Source organism: Ailuropoda melanoleuca, chromosome 1, assembly GCF_002007445.2.
Source record: "Ailuropoda melanoleuca isolate Jingjing chromosome 1, ASM200744v2, whole genome shotgun sequence".
Taxonomy (NCBI): domain Eukaryota; kingdom Metazoa; phylum Chordata; class Mammalia; order Carnivora; family Ursidae; genus Ailuropoda; species Ailuropoda melanoleuca.
The window spans coordinates 61,321,045-61,338,958 of record NC_048218.1 but is presented as its reverse complement, the minus strand read 5'-3'; positions in this window follow the sequence as shown (position 1 = coordinate 61,338,958).

The following is a 17,914-nucleotide window of genomic DNA, read 5'->3' as shown; positions in this document are numbered from 1 at the left end:
AGGGGGTGAAAACCTGTGGCGACAGAGCTCCTTCTAGGTATCTAATCATTACCCCATCTCTTTGACTGTGGTCTTCAGGCTCCCATGTGCTCTTCCCACTAGACATGAATTGGAGCCTGACATCTCTCTGACAGTTAGCCGCTCATCAGCCCCAGCAGTTAATTGGGGCAGGAGCAACAGATCATGTGGGTTTAGGAGGAGAGGGAGACTTGTACCAGGTTGCCATCATCCCAGACTTCTCCTTCTCGTGGAAGTTTAAAAAACTTAAGCCACTTCTGCATAAAAATTAAGAGAAATGGGAATAGGATTTTAAGCAAAATAAATGGGGAAAAATATGTACACATTTCAGATGTTAATTTACCCATGAGAGCGAAGGGAAGGCATTCATCTTAGAGAACGGTGGGGAGTTTGGGATATTTCATATTGCTAGTGTTGTATTAAATGGACTGTTACCTAGTGCTAATTGATTAATGAATTCTAGTGATGTAGGCTGGAAAATGTGGTCATTAAATAAGGAGTGACCTTAGCCATACACAGACATGTCCTTGGGGTCAACTTAAGTCCTGTTTTGACCCATCTGGGGTAGATCTGGTGTGGGAGTTTTAGGAGTACCTCTCAGCCTTTCATATCCTTGGGAAATCCCTGCCTTCCTCAGGGACTGTTGGGGCTGAGCGCCGGGGGGTCCTTTGAGTAGAAAAGGGCAGAGTGGATGTCTCTGAAGTCTCCAGTGATTTCCTAGTGTTGGAAATCTCTGGTCAAAGGGGAGGATAGGAGTCTTGTGCTAGTCATTAAGCTGCCGTCTCTCACCTCCACAGATACCCTTCTATACTGTACTTTGTGATAGTTTGCCTGTCACATTTATGCTTTGTCCGCTGGTTTCTGTTAGGACTTGCCAGTAGGGAGCGCTAAGAGGGAGACTGCAAGAGGAGAAAGATGGGATTTGCTCCTTTCTGTTTGCTTTTTGTTCCTTTGAGTGTCACACAGTAAAGCTTCTGCACTCTGGTGTCAGCAGGTCTTCCTTGTAGGAGCTGCTGAATTTGTTTGCAGTTTTTTCCAGCACCTGGAGAATCAGTCTCATTGCACTTCCTCCCCACCCCCCACCAGTCTGCCAGCACTCCCTTCTCTGGAGTCTATAACCCTCCTGTAAGTTTTTTTCCTTGTCTCTGAGTTTTACAGTCATGCACTCTTGCATTTGCTCCTCTGGTTCTAGGGGTGGTAGCTGTTTCTTATACTTGCTGCAACCATGATACCTTAATATTCGTTTCTACTTTCGGCTTTCTGATCAATAACTTCGTATAATTCTTTATATTAAATTCTTTCTATTCAAATTTCTTCTGTGTTTTCTGTCTCCTGACTGCTTTAACCGATGTAAGACCTCCCCTGAGTTTGTACCTGGAACTGTAGTATGGATTTTCAGTCAATACCACATGGGAGCCCTTGAGACTTAAAGTCTTTGCAGAAAATAGGAAGAGGCATGAACGTTCTCACATTCTCAGTTCTCCAGACCCTCTTTGAAAATGGATCACATGGACCCTGTCTTATGTGGTGGTTCTAATTGAGACCCACCCCCTCCCCACAATACTGGTTTGGGTCACCAGGAGTTACATACTTCTAGGCAAGACTAAGCTAAGAGTGCCTAGACACCCAGGAAACACGCAGGCAGTGATACAGAGGCGTGCTCCTTGGCCCTACTGAAAGTCTGCAAAGCCAGCTAAGGATTCCTAGAATAGGTAGAGTTAATACTGTAGAATTCTCTAGAGTCTGTGGCCAGAGCATTTAGGAGAGACTTATGGTAATGGCTGCTCTAGTAGCTGCCATAAGTCAAATTATCAGGGTTTATGGGAAGCCAGGGAAGGCTGGTCCACAATTAGGAATCTGGACAAAATTTTGAAGGATGATGGTGTATGGCTACTAATAGTATCTTCACTTTATTGAACACTATATCTTAAACCCGTGGCATCTATAAGCTTAATCTCACAACCACCCACTTTGTAAATGAGGAAATAGTTTTAAATAGCTTCAGTAATTTAGTCAGTCATACAGTCATATAGTTAGTAAATACTGGGAATGGGCCTTGGCTCCAGGTCTGTCTTGAAACCAGAACTCTTAAGCACTACTCTTGATCTTCTCATTATGCAGAAATTTTCATAGGTGAGAACTCAATATTCCAAGTGGGAAGAAGAGCATAAGCCCCTCTTTGGCTACAACTGCCTAGTTCCTTCTCCTCCCTCTCAGTCTGAAATTAGTTTTAGTAAAAATAATGTTAATTTGAAATAATAATTGATGTCTGTTTTATCTCTAGGCAGTTTGATTTTTTTTCTTTTTTGGTTCATTTGTGTTTACTTTTTGGTAACCCAAGATATCCCTTTAGAGAACAAATCACTTTTCTTTTTTTTTTTTAACTGTGCTCTCTCTGTCCCTCCTGCCTGAACCTGCTTTCATATAATTGATTGATCTTTAAGGTAAGCTGGGTGCATTTTCCTCTATAGAAAGATTCTCAACTCACACTTATTTAGCACCTACATGAGTAGAATTAACCTCACGTCATGGCAGTGGGAGAGGAGTGTAGTTGGGCGAAGAAGTAGCAGAGGGAGGAAGGGTCACCATCCTCTCTTCTCCCATTAGATAACACATTTCTGGAAGGCAGAAACTCTGTTTATGATTCCATACTGCCACCAGTGTTGCTAATTGGTGTTAAATAAGTGACCTAGGGCTTCTGTTTTCATGCATTTTATGGCCTGTCCAATAAGAACAACTCATACCTAGCCATCTACACATACTTTTGCCAGCCTGTCCTTATGCCTGATATTACTGGTGGTGATAGGAATGGAGCCATTTGATGGGTTTATTGCCAGGTCCACAAGTGGGTGGTGGCGGCTCTTTGCTATTAGAAAAAACCACTGCTACTCTTTAATAGGCAAAAATATTTTGAACCAACACTAAAATTTTTATTTTAACTGTATAATGTCAGATATTTGCACTCAAACTTAGTGGAAATTATAAATCTGGAGAAGGGGCTCTGTAGAAGCACATTGTGGAGATGGCATGTGACAATGCACTGGACTCAGAGTCAGACGACTTGAAACTTGGTCTCATCACTTATTAGCTGTGAGCTCTGTGTCACATAAGATCTCAGAAAGTCAGCCTTCTTACCTCTAACACCTGACTGAACCATCTCACACAGTAGCAGTCTGAGTTAGGGTGAGATCAGCTGTAAGTAACAGAAAATTCAAATCCAATCAGCTTACGTAATAGACTATATTAGCTTATGTGATCGGAAGTCTAGAATTAGATAGGCTTCAGGATTGGTGTGATTCAGCAGATGATGTCATCAAGAATCATGTCTCTTTTCATTTCTGTCCTTTTTTTGCCTTTCCTGGTGCCAACTTCATTCTGAGAATAAATACCCATTCCTGTCACAACTTGAGACCCATATGCTTCTTGTCCACATTTAGAGCATGTATATATGGGAATACTCTGGAAATCTTTTGGAAGAGAGATGATGCTTTTTTTCTTGCAGACCCCTAGAAAACTCCAGTGTACAGGGTTCATTCAGTGTTCTAACTGTGTCAATTCCTACCCTTAAAGTAGCAGCTGAGGCCTGGGGTTGGGATAATACTTCTTTTCCCTGTGTGCCCCACATCTAGAAGCAGGTGTGGCATGACCTTCTGCCAAAGCAGGTGGGCTACAGCAGATAGAGTGTGGATTCCAGAGTGGAAATCTTGACAGCTACCCAGAGAAGGGGAATGGAGGTTAGGGTAGCAACCACAATATCCATGATAGGAACATTGAGGATAAAATAAGGCAATTTATGGCTATAGTTACTCAAATTATGTGTCCCATTGAGCCTGGGGGGCCACCTCTGAGGGTGTGAGGAAATGGAGGGACAAGACACTCAGCCCGCAACCTTCCCCTAACACACACACCTTCAACCAGAGCAGCTCTGACCACTTAATGATGGGAAAATATTAGAAACTAATAAAACACTGTGTAATGGTATCGTTATTACGACTAATGACAACAATAACAAAACTACCACAGTCTTAATTGGCTTAGTTTTGTGTCCTATGGACCTTGCTACTCACTTTCTGTTCAGCCAAGAGGAGAAACTGATAATTTTGTATCTTGCCTAGGTCCAAAGAATATTGAGTAATGCTGATCCCAATAAGCTTATGTCATTCTCTGCTTATAATATATTTGAAAGCACCTTTTCTTCACCTGCAAATGCAGATTGGTTTCTGTTTACTGTTGCAAGAGACACCTTTTATTAAGATGTAAGCAGAGTAGAAATAAAATTATAGAAGTAGTCTTCAGTTTTGACCTTCTTGACTTTGTTGCTAATAAACTGTCAAGATAACACATTACCTTATAAAGAACACCTTAAAATATTCAAGACTCCACTGGTCAAATTCCTTAGCCAAAGGAAAGATAAATCTATGTATAAACAGGTAGATTACCAATTTATATTGTCTGTTTCTTGTTTATCAGTCATTGAAGTTCAAGGCCACAGCAGCTTGAATTTTTCCTGTCTGAAAGGTTAACTTGGTGTTTTTGGATAAGGGCTCTTAGTGCTTCAGTCTTTTGACCTTGGAATGCCATTCAAACTACAGCCCTTCCCTCTAATGTGGCCTCAATTATTCACAATGCCTTTAATCTTACAAATTAACCAAATCCCTTCCACTGACCTTGCCCAGGGCGCAGGGTAGACCTTTATCAGTTAATGAAATTTGACTTGAAAATTTTGAGGTTTTTATAATTTACGTTTAATTTTAAACTCTTTTTTTTTCTTTAGTGCAAGAGTTAAAGTTACAGTGAAGAGCAGACTTGCCCAAAAGTCTGACAGCATTGTTTTAAAGCAATAGATTTTATTCAAATCCTAAGCAATAGAATAAAATGGTCCTATCCTCTATGGGCTGGCCTTGAATGTAGGATTTCTTCATTTAGTATTTGACCTTAATTTAGGAGCTCTTGGCTCTTCCCTCCCTCCTCCTCTGTCTCCTTCCCTCCCTCTCTCCCACTGTCCTTTCTCCTCCTCCCCTTCCTTCCTCTCTTCTCCTCCTCTTTCCTCCCTCTTCAAAGGCTATAAGATAGATTTTGTCCTTCTCAGGCAACATTGCTTGGTTTTAGGACCTGCTCTGTAGGTTACTGGCTAACATGTAATTTCGCTCATGGGATAAACTATTCTATCCTGCATTTTCCAACCCCGATGAGATTGGGGGGCTGAGCAACACCCCCCATTCCCTGCACCATACCCTTAAATCCAGTTAAAGCCCCCACCCCACCCCTTTGGCTTCACTCAGGACTGTAATTCATCTCCGGGGTTCAGTTAAGCCCTTCTGGTGCTCCTCTCCCAGCTACCCTGGCACAGACTACTGGAACGTTTAGGATTGGCTGTTCTTTCCTGGACACTGGTTCAGTAAACTTTGAGGAGTGCATGCTGTGACCAGGTGCAGGCAGGTGATATAAAGGTTGCTTCTGCCTCATTCCTTGGAAGCTCTCACTCCTTAACACCCCCCCTCCACTCCCTGGCTTTCTTCAAAGAGCACTCAGGGCTGGCTGGGTTTGTCGCTCATATTCCAACCGGGAAAATCTCTTTCCCATGAGTTAACTTCCATCTAGGGGCTTTTGCCTCTGAATTGCCAAGGGCTGTGGCGCCACCCGGGCTAGAGGGGCTTCCGTGAGGGTGCCTGTGACCAATCATCACCTGATGTGACTGAGGCCATCATCTCCCACCGCTGGCCTTGCGCACACTGTGCCGTCTCCGTAGGTAGAGCAGGCCTGAGGGCCTGGAGGGAGGCTCCTGTTCTGAAGTCAGCAGAGAGCATACCACTGCCATCCCTGGGGCTGGCGCCCAGCCCACTGGCCCGTGTCACCCAGCTGGGCTCCTCTGCCGTCCCCAGGGAGGACTGGATGGATCCCTTGCCAGTAATTCCAGGTCTTACTCCACCTCAGGCAGAGTCTGCGAACTGAAATCAAAGGCTTATGCTTGTTAGACTGACCCCGGGAGGGACCGCTGACTGTCACAGCCTTCATAGTGCCCCCTCCCAGTGAGTTTCGCTGGCTCACTATTAACGTGCCTCTCTGCCTCTCCGCACTTTCCTGCATCAGTGTTTGTAGACTGGGAAAGATTTTCTGTATTCAGACTCTGCGTTCAGATGCTGGTTTTACTGTTTTCTATCTTTGTGCCTCAGGGCAAGTAAATTTGTTTTTCTGGGCATCCATTCCTTCAGCTGTAAAATTGTGGCTATGCTGCGATCTACCTCAGAGAACTTCTAGAAGGCATAGACAACCTAATGTCTGTGAGGGACTTAAGCCAGTGCCTGGCATATTGTAAATGCTCAGTAAATACCTGTAATAACAATTGTAGTCATACCTGTATTTGGTTGCACTTCTGTTATCTGGCAGTGTTTTCACATTCATTATCTGATTTAAATAGCCCAGCATTTCTGGGAGGCAGACATTATTGTGTCTCTTTTACATATGCAGAGACCAAGACTCAGGAGAATGAAGGCAATGAAGTCACGTGTCTGACATCATGCAGCTAAATGATGAATAGCTTGCTCATTCGGACTTGGGTGTGTGTGAATTCCAGAGCATTGGCTCTTTTCCCTGCTGTTCTCTCCCTCACAGCTGGATGGCACTGCTAGCTCAGTCAAGCTCCCCCTGTCTTGTCCAGACCCTTCCCGTTAGAAAGGTTTTACTGAGAGATCTCCTTTCCAGGTTCCTAAATTCAGCCTCAAGCCTGCCCAAGCCCCCATCATCCCTAAGTAAGAGACTCACAAGCCCTGACCCCCTTCCCCTTCCCTCTTCTTCCTGCTGGGCAGCCATGCTTGGTCATCCCTAAACCCAACCACCCCTGCTTCCCACTTCCTCTTGGCCATATGCAGGGTTTTTTCCTTCCAGAGCGTCAAGGCGCCCTTATGTGCACACTCTGGCCTCATGGTAGAAGAGGGCAGCTGGGCAGTGCAGGACTTCAGGGTGCAGGGATCGGGCCTGGGAAGCTCCATGTCTGAAGCATGCAGAAATACTTAAAATGAGGATCACCCAGCAGGGCATCTGTTGCTATAAAGGAAGGACAAGGGGCCAGAGAGGGATTTACTCACAGAGAGGTGGGCAGGGAAGTTCTCTCAGAGAAGGTGATATTTGTGGCTAGGCCTCAAGGAAGAGCAGGGTCTAGCTATGTCTGGCGAAGAATGTTCAGCAAAAAAAGAGTGTGTGCATAGACTGTGAGATGGGAAATTGCTTGGTAAATTTAAGAAACATAGAGGTGGCCAGTGCAGCTGGAGCACAGAGAGAGAAGGAGAAAGTTCAAGAGAGTAGAGGAATAAGACCATGTGGGACATTTCAGGCTTCAGTGAAGAGTTTATTCCAAATGGAGTGGGACACTTCTGAAGGAGTTCTAGGCTAGCTGTGGAGTAGGGAAGGAATGTTAGATGCAGGACAGTAGTTGGGACAGCAGCTAGGAGACTGCGGCTCTGGTCCAGCAGAGAGAAGACAGTGGCTTGGACTAGGTTGTAGCCATGAAAGTAGGAAGGAGGAGATGGATGCCAGGATGGGTCCCAGAGGCTCAGCCACCAGCACTGGTCATGATGTGGGCAGATGGCTGTGAGGGAGAGTGCACCTGAGAGCAAGTGCAGAGTTCAGAATGGCTCCTGAAGAGATTCCATTTGGTAGGGCACTGTAAGGGGGTTTGTTTGAAAAACATCTGCCCAGTGATGTGTAGAGTTGTCAGATCACTGTGTCCTGCACCTGGAACTAATGCAACATTGTGTGTCAACTCTGCTTCAGTCAAAACAAACAAAAAGGTGCTTGGGAAGATGGAGCCCTTCAGTAGGTGCCCTGCTCTAAAGCACGCCCCAGAGGCCCAGAGAGAGGGCTCCCAGTATGGTTTTCTGTTCACGGACTCATTGCTCACCTCCTCGGTGAGAGCCACCTCCTACCTCCTCACACCACCCCCAGTTCTTCCATTCCGCGTGTAGCTCACCTTCCCGTCTTACAGTCATTTGTGTGGCGAGCTCCATGTGATAAATGATCAGGGATCTGTCATGTGAAAGAGTAGCCATAAAACCTCATCAGGGGAGCTTGCTACACCTGCAGATGACTAGGTGCCATCCCTAGAGCTGCTGTTCTGGGTGGGGTCCAGGTGTCTGCGCTGTAGCTTTGAACTGTGATGCTGATGCAGGTGAGAAAAATACTGCTTTACCTCTGCTACTCTAAGTGTGGTCCCTGGAACAAAACATAGCATCCTTTGGAGCTTGTTAGAAATGTGGATTCTCAGGCTCACCCCAGGACTTTCTAAATCATAATCTGCATTTTAATAAGATCCCCTGTGGTTCAGTTGCATGGTAAGTTTCAGAGTAGCCCTGTTTTAGACAGTATAGCAAAACTGACCTCCATTGTCTCTCAGGATGAATTTTGGGGAAGTCAAGGATCTGCCTCAGGTGCTTAAGGGCTCTGGTTCTTCCTTTTTTATAACTCTATTCAATTTTCTACATAAAGCATCTGTTTCTCCTTTCTGCTGTGCCTTGGGCAGGACTGAGCACATCCTGGCCCAAGGCGAGTGGGGCTCATCCTTGGCCTGGGGAGGAACTTACTCTGTTCTCTTTCTCTGGGTAGTGAGTGTGTTCCCGCTTGTCCCTGCTCCTCCCTGCCCCTGAGGAGACCCCTCTGCCTGCTGCACTTTTATTGCTTTTAAAATCTGTTTTATATTTCATTATGTGATTCTACTGTCCTCCCTCTCATTCAGCTGTAGTACGTGCTCCATTCTAATCTAGGTTCAGAACATTTCATCAGACGGTCTCCGGTTAAAATCCAATAAAATTTAAAAGAGGGGAAAGTCCAGAATAAAGGAGATGTCATATAACACATGAGGTCTGAATCAAATTCTGCTTTAAGCCTTCTAAACACATTTTGGAGACCACCTCTGAGGCCTGTATTAGAAGGAAACAAAACGACGACAACAGCTCCCTCCCCTTGTTTCTTACCATACAACCTGTTTTGTGTCTTTAGCCTTAGGAACCAGTATTGTGTATGAGAACCTCCAGAGTGTACTGCCTTTATTAGGTCCTGTATGGTAGGTATGGGTACCAAATAGCTTATTCTTTCTTTCTGCTGTGTATTTGTCCATGCCTCCATCTATGCCGTATGTATGCCTGTATCTATCTCTTCATCATCAACCTGTCATCTGTTTTGTATCATAACTGCAGCCAATCTCCCCCAGCCATCTGCACTCTGACCACCTTCCTCCTTCCCCCATCTGCTCCTGGCTGTCCCCTCTGCATGACTCCTGACTCCCTGGGGGGTGCTTTCTCTGTGCAGCACCATTTCTCTCCTCCCACACTCAGCTCTTGCAGTAGGTCAAAAACTGGCATTAGAGAGTTGGAAGAACTCTGCTCTGTTTATCCCCGACAAAGTGACTATTACGGAAAGTGAATTGTCAACCGGATTTCCAATATATATTTTCTTGTCACGTTTCTCAATATATGTAATCAGATGCATCCAACTTATATTTACTCTCTGCCCCTTCATAATTAGGTTCCCTCCCATTCTGCAAAGGAAAGTTTCCTCCGCATAATTCCCATGACTTTAAAATAGCAAACAAAGCTGCAGCCAGTTACACTGTCACGCACACCCTGACACCTTCACTCAGAATCTACATTATAATTTTTCGTGTAAAGAAGTTTCTGCTTTGTGCAGCATTTTTTTTTCCTAGAAACTTAAGGAATTGTCATAATTGCCAGGGACAAAGCATGGGCTATGTGGTCGGAGAGACAGAGTGCAATTAATTTTGTCATCGATTTGTAGATGGTCCCTCTTCCCAGGGAAAGGAGGCTCACTTATCCCTCCATTTTGCCCTAACACACATTCAGAAGAGAGTATTGAGAGGTGGGGGAGGGAAGGGGTGACATATGTGCATGAATGCAATCGTACTGCTTATGTGCAATGATTTTGTGTTCAGGCTACCAGAGTGGGTGTCAGAGAAGGGAGCCAAGCTAAAAGTCTAGTTCCTTGTTTTTGTTGTTTGTTAAACTGGAGGAGGAGAGGAACTGCAGGGAGGTTCTGTATTATCTCTTATTCAGTTTTAAATGTTTCAATTATGCTTCTCCATTGGTATGGAAAATTGAGAGTTGGCTATAAAATGCTTGTAAAAATAACCGTACTTGAAGCAGTTTAATTACTTTAATGAAATGGAGACAAATATTTGTAAGTGAAGAGCATGTTCATAGATAATGCAAGTAGAGTATATGTATTATTCAGCAAATGACTTAATTAGTTTTTAATTAGTAGAAATTGCAATAATTTTTCAGCATCTCTTTTATTGGAATAGTTTTTAATAATAAAATAGCATGTGGGTATCCTTTGTAGAAAGCCATTTACTGTAAAGCAGGATAACAGATTTGTTGTTTCAACTAGAAAAATTTCAGTTCTATTATAAGCTAATTATAGCTCAACTTGTCTTACAGTGTTCAATGTAGTGCTTCCCAAGTGTTATCTGCAGGATGTGTGCATCCAAATATGTGAAGCAACTTGAAGATGACTTAGTTTCTAGATTCTTTCACCCTTTGAAAACTTCTGTGTTTGCATCCACCCATCTATGCATCTTTCCATTTATCATTCATTCATCCATATATTTAATGTTTATAGCAGGCCAGGAATGGTACCGGGTATTAGAAATTTAAAGGTTTCTAAGGCATAGGGCCTTTGAAAAATTCAGAGTCCAAGGGTGTGTGTGTGTGTGTGTTTATGTTGGGGGGGCACAGACACATAAATGAATAATTAGAATGAATTTAGGAAATGGCATCGTACTGAGGTGTAGAGGAAAAGCAAAAGAAAAAATGAAATTTCCTTATAACTTTACAGTCCATTGACAGGTGCCTGAGACAGAATGGCCTTCCTCTAGGAACTCAGTGGCCTTGAGGTTAACACTTTAGCTTAACATTAGCCTGACCTCCAGGATCTCACAAGTCTCCAAAATTCCTTTGGAAACTTCCTTTATCTCTATCCTCCAAGATCCATAGTAGCAATCATCATCAAACATATGGCTCACTGAGATGCATCTGAAGGTCTCATGACTAAGGGTTTACTAGACGTAGTAAATGACCTTTTCCTAACAACAGCTAGCCCCTCAAGGTCCTGGAAACCTTGCTTCCAAATTCCTGAAAGACTTAGGCTGTCCTTAACCCCCACTCACATTGAAAGTATATAATCAGTCACTCCTCAGGACCCCAGTGCAGCTCTTTCTGCACATAGGTCCTGTCCCCATGCTTTAATAAAACCCCCTTTTTGCATTGAAGATGTCTCAAGAATTTTTTCTTGACTGTCAGCTCTGAACCCCAAGATTTTCACATCACTACCACCAGGTATCAAATGGTTATAAAACAAAGATGAGGGAATAGCCAGTTCTTACTGGGGTCTTCAGAGAATGTCACCCAGAAGAAGTGATTTTCAAGTTCTTAGAAGGACTTCTGCGTAGTAAGAACTTAAAGCAGAAAAGCAGGGTGGTGTGGATGTGTCTGTTGCATTTAGGAAACAATCAGGGATAGAAGGAAGTAGATAGAATGGAGTCTTTCCAGGCCTTGAGTAACATTCTGTGGAATGTTCTTTCAATGAATGTGTTCTCTAATTGTTAAGATTATCCATGCTCACTATGGAAAATTGGAAAAAAACCCAAAGAAGTATTATAAAGAGTAAGATAAAAATCACATGTAATCTTACACATTATTCATGTTTTGGTGCTTTTTGTGCACAAACTCACTTAAAAAATTCAGATTGTGCTATATGAATAGCTTTATATCCTGTTTTTTTTTCTGACTTTGTGCATCATAAGCGTTTTCTCGTGTCATTCAAAATTCTTTGTAAATATAATTTTTAATGGCCGTATAACAGTTCACAGATTGCGTGTTTGGATGGCCTGTAATTTATTTAAGCAGCTCTCTTGTCGGGCATGTTTATTGATACCATTTATTACTATAATAAATAATGCTATTATAAACATATTTACACATAAATTTGCCTGCATATCTGATTATTTCCTTAGGGTAGTTGTCTAGAGTTGAAATTACTGGGTCAAAAGCTATAAAAACTTTAAGACTCTTGATGCGTATTGTCTTAGTGTTTTCACAATGGAAGAGGACAGTCGGGAGTTTTTATAATGTTTTTAATCTTTGCCGACTCCATAGAAAATAATTTCTTGTTGGTGAGGTAATTTACATTTCCTTGATTATTTTTATTTAACATCTATTTCAAGCAGCTGCTGGCATTTTTTGCAGCCATTTGTATTTTTTCCTGACTTGTCTATACTTGTCTATTTTTCTATAATGCTTTAATATTTTCATTATCGATGTATTATTTTATTGATGGATAAAATAAAGTGAAATCTATCAAAACTGGCCCTCAAGATTTCTTCTATTTCTTAATGGTTTTCGTATTATTGGACCTGGCGTTCTCAGTGATCCTTCGGCAAACCTGCCATCACATGCCGACAGGTTTTTCAGCCGCTACAGTGAGCATGCAGCCTTCGTCTGTGAACGGTGCAGTCTAGGTGATTTCCATGAGGGGTGTGTGTGTATAAATGATAAATATTATTTATAAAAATTGCTATTATATGTATTATGATATCATTTTAATATATATCATATATGATAAATATATCTGAGTTGTAACAATGGAAAAGAGAATGAACACTTAAAATGTTCATCAGCTTTATACTGTACCATGTCACCAAAATGTTTGCATGTTTGTTAACTTGTAATATCTTTTTAGAGAATGGGAAGCCTGCCTCTCGGAACCCTGATGAAAAAGGAAGTTATGATTGGAGGTCGTTACTGTTGATCATGTTCGGATTATAAGAGGAAGCTGTGATCACTCAGCGGGGAGAGAGTGGGACCAGGTCATGTTCTGGAGGCTTGACTGTGGTTGCGCCTAAGCTAGTGAATGTGGTGTGTGTGTGTGTGTGTGTGTGTGTGTGTGTGTGTGTGTGTCTAGCTTGGCGCAGGTCTTTGAGATGGTTCAAGGTGAAGTGATATCTGATGATTTCTTAATGTTATCTTGAGTAGAAAACAAAGGGATTTTGTTGAAAAAAATGTGTGATTGATATCTTGGCCTTTCACTGACTGCCATTAGAAAAGAATCTATTAATTAATTTGGGGCCAACCAAGGAGAAAAGAGTTCTGATCTGCAGCCAAAAATTCTTCTAGATGCTCCAGTTCTTGTAATCTACATCAAATAGCCTCATCATCAAATTAAAAGGCAAACAACAAACAAGGAAAGATATTACAAATAACTATAGAATACTCTAAAGGGAGAGTTCCACATTCTTCTTTCAAGGTATAGTTCTCCAATTTAGAATAACTTTGTTAAATTCTACACCTTTCCAAAAAATATTCAATAAGAAATAATTAGAAATGCAGATAAAGGTTAATGTACACACATTTTTGTAGTATATTTATTAATAGATTTGATGCATCGACATTTGAGATCAATAAGATTAATGCTGAATGAACATATGACCCTCCAAATGTCTCAAAACACCACATTAAAAAAAGAACTTAAGTAAGTCTCTTCCGCGATGGGGCAGATGACCATCCCACCCCCGGCACAGGTTCCTTTAAAAGCATGTCCAAAAAAATTGACAAATGCATGCCATCCCATTATGAACAGAGCACAGTCCTAGTAGAAAGATTACATGTAGGACTGTTCTCTGCTAAATGAAGTTCTTGGCTCAGACCGAAGGATGAATATAGTTTCTCTGATGTTCTGTGGACAAGAAGGAACAAGCAGACTTTGGACAAGTTGGGGCTGGGGTGAAGTGGTCTGCTGAAGCTGATGTGTACATTTCAGTGTGGCGGCAGTGTCCTGCCATGTCAGCGTGCTGGCCCTGGAGGCCTTCAGGGACGGGCCAGCATATGGGCATGGCTGAGGCCGCCCAGAGCTCCAGCCCATCGTGGCCACCTCTGTGAGGTAGCATCTGTTGCTGTGGTTCCATTCATTTCTGAGCTTGTGCAAGGTCCCTCTTTGCTGAGAAATCAGCTCTTCAGAAGTCATTTGAAAGTGAGACATTTACTTGACGGACACTCTTCCTTCTCATATTTTGGCCTTTGCAGTGTGCTCATCTTTATAAGACCCTCAGTTCCTCTGAAGGCCTGTTAACCTCTTAGCTTGCTCTGCCAGCGGCACCAATAACTTCATGACAACTTAGCCAATAACACAAATGGACCTCAATTTCCTCATCTGTAAAATGGGGTGAACATATTGTCTGCCTAACTCGCAGTGTTATTTGAAAATAAAATAAAAACCCCATACGTGAAAGTGCTACAGAAATGTGAAATATGGTTTCAGCATTGTATTTCAGCATTCATTCATAAAGATATGCAATGAAGATGCCAGGACTAGCCTCATTTTGCATTTTGTCCTCTCTGGATAAAACAGGATTTCCCCAAAGAAGGATATTTGGTAAAAATAGTGATCATATCTTAGTGAGTGAAATTCTGGGGGCTTGTGATTTGTATCCAGAATTGTTTTACCCCCACAGAAGAGGCATTTTTTGTGGGTGCAGAGCAGATAGAACCTTATAAGTTCCTTCTCTTCACCACAAGGTGGTGTTAGTGTATCCAGTAAAGCAGTTTACCCAGGGACTGAATCAAAAGTCCTCTTTAAGTTTTCAGCCTTAATTTATGATCAAGATTTACAACCCGTTGCCATAACTTTACGTTTCCTAAGCCATCAATTCTCTGTTTCTCTTAAAAATTCACTCTTATGAAATTACTACTTTTCTTTTTTTGGAGGATTGTTTGTTTTTGTGGCAAATCCATGTCTACATTTTGAATTATTGACTCTTGCTTTCCTCAGGGGTCAGTGCTGGCCTTTCTCCAGTGGGATACTGCAAGGCTCAGTCTTGGGCCTGTTTGAACATGGTGTCAACATCAGGTTTTGATTTTAAATTTTAAATTTTGATGATGGATGGCCAATTGGGAGGAGGAGGTGGTGGTATTTTCTGTATTGCTGAGACATTGCTCTGTAGAAGGAGCTTTGGGCTGTACATTGGGCTGTACATTGGGAGAACCATGCGCAAGTTACTTGACCTTTCTGAGCCTCAGTTTATCATCTCTAACATGATAACAGTGGTAACAACAAACAACAACAGTTTGGGACTGTTACAAAGATCGAAGATGGATGATAAGGTAGTTTTTTCTCATCTGTGAAACGGGATGATGATAATAGTTATCTCTTAGGGTTGTAGACTAAGTAAACGAGAGAAAATATGTAAAAATTCGTAAGCACAATGCTTGGGACTTAGAGAGTGCTCAGTGAACCTTAGTGTTATCCTATTGTCATCATCAAGGATGCCACAGTTTGTGCGTGGGTGGGGGGTTAGGCTGGAGGACCCCTGAGGCCCTGCTCTTTGGTTCCTTGGCTCTGTGTGATTATACATAACTGTTTGTGATTAAGCTGGTCACAACTGCATTTGAAGTGTTAGCAAGTTTTGTCCCTTTTCTTTTCCAATTCCTTTCTTTCCCCTTTGCACTTAAAGGGAGAGTTAATTATTTCCATTTAAATAGTCCCCACCCTTCTTAGGATATGAATTTGCATTTCTGCAAAAAGAACCAAATAAGAAGACAGGAGACCTAGTTTTCTTCCTCGCAATGCTGTCAGGGAGCCCTGTGAGATTAGAGAGAGCTGGCCTGGAAGCCAGGGGACTTCTTGGAATTATAATTCCTTATAAATGTAATGACTGACATTCTCCAATTTGATGATTCTTTAAAATGGGAATGGTAATATTTTTTCTTCCTGTCAGGTTTGTTATGAAGGTAAAAATGCATATGTAAGATGAATGATAATATTGGGGTTCCAAATGTCAGTATTAAAAATAGAAGGTTATTAGGTATCTGATGGGGCATGTATGTGTTGGGTGAAAGAGGTCATTTTGGAATGCTGACTGGATAAAATACGATTGACCTAGAAGTTTTCAACTATAAAATCAGGAAGCTAGGGTATTACATATTCTCTCCCTCTCTTCTCCCCTCCCTCACACACATGTACACACCCCCCACACTCCAGTTCCAGTTTAAAATAGGACAGTTATTTGTCCCAAAGGAGTTGAAAATGGAACAAACAGTAAAATATGGGTCACTCCAACTGTGTCTGGGATATCTAATAATTTTGCCTTTGGAAGACCATGAACATCATTTTCTAGAGCAGAGATCAGCTCCTGGCCTCTCCTTAAGAACCTTAGTGGAATGAAACCTGCCTAGATGGGAATAGGCATAAAACATAGGCAGGGAAGAAAGTAAAGAGCAGATCATGGGGGGCGCCTGGGTTGGCTCAGTTGGATAAGCATCTGCCTTTGGCTCGGGACGTGATGCCAGGGTCCTGGGATCAAGCCCCACATTGAGCTCCCTGCTCAGCAGAGAGCCTGCTTCTCCCTCTCCCTCTGCTGCTCCCCCTGCTTGTTACTCTCTCTCTGTCTCTCTCTCTCTCTGTCAAATGAATAAATAAATAAATAAATAAAATCTTTTAAAATGAAAGAGAGAAGATCTCGGAAAAGGAAGGAGGTGGGAGGAGAGGAAGGAGAAGGGGGCAGAGAAAGGTTAAAGAGGGAGTTGTACTTTGTTGGGAGTCAGGACAGTTACCACCTGTGTGTTCAGATGTGGGATAGAGGGAAGACTGGAAGCTTGGGAGTTAGGGAAGTCAGGGCTGGAATCCCAGCTGTACTGGCTGGCTGGCTCTTCTCCCTGACTGATGTATGTAACCACTCTGATGCTCGGTTTCCTTTACTCTAAACTGGGGTTGATAATCTGTCTTTGCATGGTTGCGGCTAGCTTAGCAAAACAAAATGCCTAGTAATAATGTGGACGTGTGCATTCTTGCCCAGAGTTGAAGTTGCCTGCCTGCCACACCCTTCTGGAGAGTAACCCTTCCAAGCCTTCTCTGTTGAAGCCTAGGTGAATTGTGCAGTGTTGATGTCATGTGCAGAGTTTCCCCCTGAGAGCATCCATCATTGTCAAAAATGTGCAACAGAATGGCTCCAAGGACAATATTCTCCACATCCCTCTTTCAAGCTAACTTTGAACACATAATCAACACCACTTGGGGGTATTTTTTTGAACAGACAAATGTACCGAATCACACTGCCTGTTAGTCCCCATTTCACCATCTTGATCACAGGGACATATTGGGGGAATGTTAAATATTTTGCTGAAATCAAGGCCGACTATGTTTGCAATATCCTTAAAGTTATTTGGCTTGGTAAGCAATTCTAACAAATATATTTTGTTATGAATATTTCACAATCTTTTGTTATAAAGTGTGCTCTAAATTTTTTAAGAACTGGTAAATAGTGTGTTGGTCTGTAGTTTTCTGGAACTATTCTTTTTCCTGCTTTATTTTAAAAACTCAAGAATTATTCCATCTGTAGTCTTCTGATTTGTTGTCTGTTTTTCAGGATTTCATCATGCTAACGTAGAGTAGATACAGATGTAAATTCCTTAAGCACCTGAGATATAATTAGTCTGGGGTTCTGCTATGTGTTTTTATATTATCTTTTAAAAATAAAATAATGATTTGTCTTAGTCAATTTGGGCTGCTGTAACAGAATACTAGATGAAGTGGCTTAAATAACAGAAATTGATTTCTCATAGTTGTAGAGGCTGGGAAGTCAAGGTGCTAGCAGATTCAGTCTGTTTCCAGCTTCATAGATGGCTGTTTTCTTGCTGTGTCCTCACACGGCAGAAGGGACTTTGATCGGGTCTCTTTTCTAAGAGCACCATTCCCATTTTGAAGGGCTCCAGCATCATGACTAATCACCTCCCAAAGGCCTCACCTCCTAATACTACCACTTTGGAGGTTAGGTTTCAATATACGAATTTTGGTGGGACACACGCAGTCAGTCTATAGCCTAGCCTTTATTTAGAATAGG